Raw genomic sequence first — 5,143 nt, forward strand, 5'->3', positions numbered from 1 at the left:
GACCTAGAATGGGGCATATCAGCAAGACCTACCCCAGCAAATGTTGTTCCAAAGGAGCTCTCCTGGTGCCCTTGTCACTCAGCCTACATCTAGATTCCAACACTAACTTTTTCAACCCGTGATTTGATAAGATAAGGGACATTTCATGGAGCTATGTAATTGTTCATAGGGAGCTGTGTAATTGCTAAAAGGGAGGTAGCTAGGACTCTGGTGAAACAAACCTTGTGGCTTAATTCAGGAATTAATCTGAAGGCTCAAGTATTGCTGTAATGCTGGCTGGCCCAAGGGATCCTTGTGCTTTAGTCCATACAGTCTGTTTCATCCACAGTAAGTGGTATGACTTCTCCTGTAGAAATCTGCTTTTCATGAAAAAAATACATTTTTTTGATCCTAAACTTGAAATATTTCTGTTGAAAATCCAAATCTGTTACCTTCAATAAATTATTGTGCCTCTCTGTACTTTGCCTTTCTCGTCTCCGTGAAGTCCTCTGTAGGACAGGTACTGCTCATAAATACTCTTCTCATACTGCAGCCAAGGAAAAATGAGGGAGGGGAGTGACAACTTCTGAGAGCTGGGGTTTAGACAAACAGCCTGCACATGGAGGGGAGTGGGAGCTTAAGCAAACTGTGAGATACTTTAGCAAAAATAAATGCTTTGGGGTTTAGGGAAAAGTTTGATTTAAAGTAACATATTTACGTTCTCTGAAGCTTTTAGTAGAAAAAGATCCACTGTTCTAATAATCTGTAATCCTCAATTATAATAGAGAACAGAGCAAGACAATCAAAACTGCATATGAGTCAGTTTGTTAAGATCTTTCATTTAAAAACACAAGCATACCTAATAAGCATTATGATACTGGCATACATATATATCTATAGTACAGGGAATAGTTACAGAAGAAAGAGTTAAGACCTAAAAGCTATAAAGCTATGTTTTTGTCCATGCATATGTTACAAGTTGCACAGCCAGGGTCAAAGTCTGCAAACTTTTCTCTCCTGTCTGCAATGAGTTAAAGAAATATATAATTTAAGAAGCTAGTAACATTTGACAAATCAATAGGAAAGTAAACAGGAATCTATAAAATATCTAGAAAAAAGTGAGACGTAAATGGCAATAGAAATTTTCTATTTTTCAGTGAGAAATGCAGCTCACAGAAAGAGGCTGGGGGGGAGTTAAGGAAAGCAAGTGAAACCTTTTTTTGTTTCCTCTATTCTCTTTTTCATGAATATGGAAAGAAACATAACTAAGTGAATCAATATAGTTCTTAGTTTGAATTTGTGAAACATTAATTTTACCCCTCAAGAGAAGTGGCATTTGTTTCTTTCGACAGCAGAATCCTGTTTGATTCTTTGTTTCGTTAATGTCTAAGATGTCAGTCCTTTTCAAACCAAGGTGTTGCAAACAGTGCTTTTAATAAATTGCTGTGCATTGTAATTCACATCCTGTTTCTTTGGTTTAGTGGTAAATATGCAGATAATGGATCTACTTATATCATGTGTATATTGAAAGTCTAGTACATTGTGAAAGGTATTTCTCTTTTATACATAAAACTAGCCAATAGGAACCTCACAAAATACAGATGATTCCTCCTCTTCTTACCTAAAGACTGTAAGAATTTTAAGGCTTCCAGGAGGTTTCACCTTTGCTGCTTATATAACCTCTTCATTTAGTCTCCAGTATTTCTGCCATTGCACCATCACAGAAGGTCAATCTCTTACCTAGAGAGACCTATACATTAAAGGAGCTGTTTCAAATGCCTCACTCAATTTCCAGCTACTTTGTTTCTCCACATCTTATTTTGGCTTTTCAACATACCACGTGAAGTGTGCAGCTTCTCTTGCTCCTTAGAGGAGGAGATGGCACCTGATTTAAGACTAAGCATTGCTTTTGGTGAGTCAGACAAGTAAAAGTGAGATAATGCCACGTGAAGAGTCAGTCCAAGTGGCTGTGCTTGAGGTCAGGGGACCTGTGCTGGTAGAACAGGAAATTGAACAGAAATATTTAGGAACACGGGAATATTCTTTGCAAGGCTGGATCCCAAAAATTCCTGAATATTTTCAGCTTCTGTTGAACACATTGAGAGTAGAAAGCACTCAACTTTCTTAAGTTTCAGCGACAGATGGCACTGCACTTTCAAATATTTAACATCACACATGAGAGACACCATCCTTCTTTACATAAACATAAGGTGGGGGCAGCTGAGGAAAGGAGGGTGCTAAGGAAGCTTTTCCACAGGTAAGAGCTCTGTAAAAGCTCTGACAGCTCTGCCCACTGTAGAAGCAAAACGAAAGCAGATTTCAGCTGTCCAGTTAGCTACCACAATGACTCAGAGTTGTTCCCATTAGATCAGAAGAATATAAAACCTACATGTTGGATATCTGTTCAGACACAGATAAACCTCTCCCCTTCTTCAGAACTGTGTGCCCATGACTCCTACTGTTTGTTACTTTTGAACACAAGCTGTGTGCAGGTGACACAGATTATTTTTGCATAATCTGTATTACTAGGGTAAAAATGGATCTGTACCATCCCATTAAGTTAATAAAGAACTGAAACAACTCTTTTGAACTGAGTTCTTTCTTTTTAATACAGTGAAATGATATAGAGATGAAAGCAAAAATGCAAAAGTGATCAAGTTCAGGTGACTGATTTTTTAATATATTGCTTAGTCTTCTCCCAGAAAGCCCCAGCCCAAAAAGCCAAACAGTGAACTGATAACAAATGTACTTCTTCCCACCTGTCCCCTGAAAACAGTCATAAAATAAATAATGTTTATTTGCAAGAGTCATTCATATCTACTAGGTTGCTGTTTGAAACAAAAATCTGAAAAGCCAAATAGTGCCCTTGTGTATACTCATTTGTATCTTTATTAGGATGATGAACTTCAATGCTTATTGTGGACAATTTCAGCTACATACCCAATTTCTGCCTAAAATTCTGCATCTTTATTGTTTTCAAGATTTTGTCATCAATGCTCAGGACTATTAAACCTATTTTTAAATTGTGAATTTATCTGAAGAAAAGACCCAGCTTTATTAAGCACCATGTTATTTGCTGAACCTTAATGTAAGAAACAGACCTTTACAATATTGCCTAATTAAAGGGAAATGTTCCCCAGTGGCCACATCGGTGGGTCCCCAGCAAGTTCAGTAATAATTCCTACAAGGTCATTATATTCACATTGAAGTAATTTGGAGCAGAGAAGTAGGCATTCATAAAATTGGTATGCTCATAGATAACATATGGAGCATGACTCCACTTTCCTTTGAAGTATATGGATGCTGTCTAATTTTAAGGGTCTTGTGTGCTTTGAGTTGACTTCTGAGAGGTTCACTGTTTCTAGGCTCCCTCCTTATTCAGTCACCTAAGTAAGCCATATTAAGGTCACATTATATAAACTTGTACCCTTTTCTCCCCTCCAGACCTTTTTTTTTCCAGGAGTACAGATCAGAGTTAAATCGTTGAACATCAAAACATTAGTGTTTTGTACAAAGGGCAAGATTTACTACAGCTAAACACTGGTGTGACATCCATTGCTATACACACAGCCTCGGAGACCTGCTTGTGGACCAACCCCTCTTTATGTCTGCTGTACAACAGGAGGAAACAAACCAAATCTTCCATGCTTTGCCACTAGGGTAAGCTATGGAGAAAAAAATTGTTGAATGGTGACCTGTGCAGCGATCTCTCTGTTGAGTGGGTTGGTTTGATTTTTTTTCCCCATTAAGTAATTTACAGCAAAAAGAGCTCTATTTAACATTTTCTGATTCACAACAGGAAAATAGTTGTGAAAGTTGTGAAAATGGAAGGTGTGATGATAGCCTTTTATTGTTCCTCATTAGTCTGGACTGAGTATCAAATGGTATTATTTTACTTGTGTTAAATAGTTCATAGAAACAAAGCTACCTGTTGGGAAAAAAATAGGGTATCGAGGCAAAATACATTAATATCTTTAATTTCAAAAACCATACTTGTGTTTCTCCCTGGTACGGTGAAGGCATGATTTTGTGTTTGGTTAAAGCTGATCAAAGCCTGTGCTGTTGCTGAAAGGGACATCCTTGCCTTCCTCCTCTCGTCAGCCCTGTGCTTCAGCAGCCTCATAGTGCATGGAGCTGAGTCAGCTGCTGAGCCCTGCTTGTTTTGGGTTTTTTGTTTGGTGTGTCATGTCCCACCCACCTCCCCACCTGCTGCTCCTAAAGAGTGGTTTGGGTTTTTGCAGCTGTATCAGTGATCTGATCTGATTTGTTGCATGGCCACATGCTAGTGTTGATACAGAAGTTGCCACAGGAGACATTCAGCCAAGATTTGGGAAGGTCATACGGAGGGCAGGGCTAGAACCATCCTTTTTGTTGGCAGCCTCCTGCTAGGGCCATGCCCACTTCAATCCTGCCAGAATAGTTTCTATGATGGGCTGCGAGAATTTGCAGTTTACTAACCTGAGTTTCTTACTCAGCTAAGTACTAATAGTGTCTAATAGGGTAGTTCAACCTTTCACATCTCTGCCCCTCTGTGTGCCACAATCTTGGTTCTTGTCTGGCCATGCACACACCAAGACACGTGGACGTGACATATTGCAGTCTCTCAGAAGCAGGCTGGCTGTGCGCCTGGGGGGAAACAGGCGTACATCAGCATTGCTGCATGTTCCTGTTGCAGTGTGAGGATAAGTCAAAAGGGCTGGACAGAACTATCCCGACACCAGCTCTTCCCATGGTTCTCAGGACACATATGCCTGACCATACCTCTCCATGGGACAGTGAACGTATGGATGAAGAAGGAAAAGCTGACAGCATAGACATTGCAGTGCTGGATGTGAAACACTTCAGACTGAGAATGATGCTTCTGCAGTGATGCAACTGCTTTCCTGACATGTGATCCCAGAAAACAGGTCTGTCAGCAATGGGGACCCTACAGCTTTTTTAGTCCAGCCCGATAAATCTGTTATTAACATGACAAGGGCAACTGGCATATTTCCATCCTAAATTAAATTAGCAAGCTTAAGACCCAAACTATAAAGGCTGTTATCTTTGGAATAGGCTTGCTGCCAACTATGCAAGTAAGAAAACAAATATGTTATTTTTACAGATATTTCTACTGACTTTAGAGATATTACAGATATTCTTAAGAAAACAGATATTTTCAGAT

This window comes from Falco punctatus, assembly GCF_963210335.1.
Source record: "Falco punctatus genome assembly, chromosome: 3".
Classification (NCBI taxonomy): Eukaryota; Metazoa; Chordata; class Aves; order Falconiformes; family Falconidae; genus Falco; species Falco punctatus.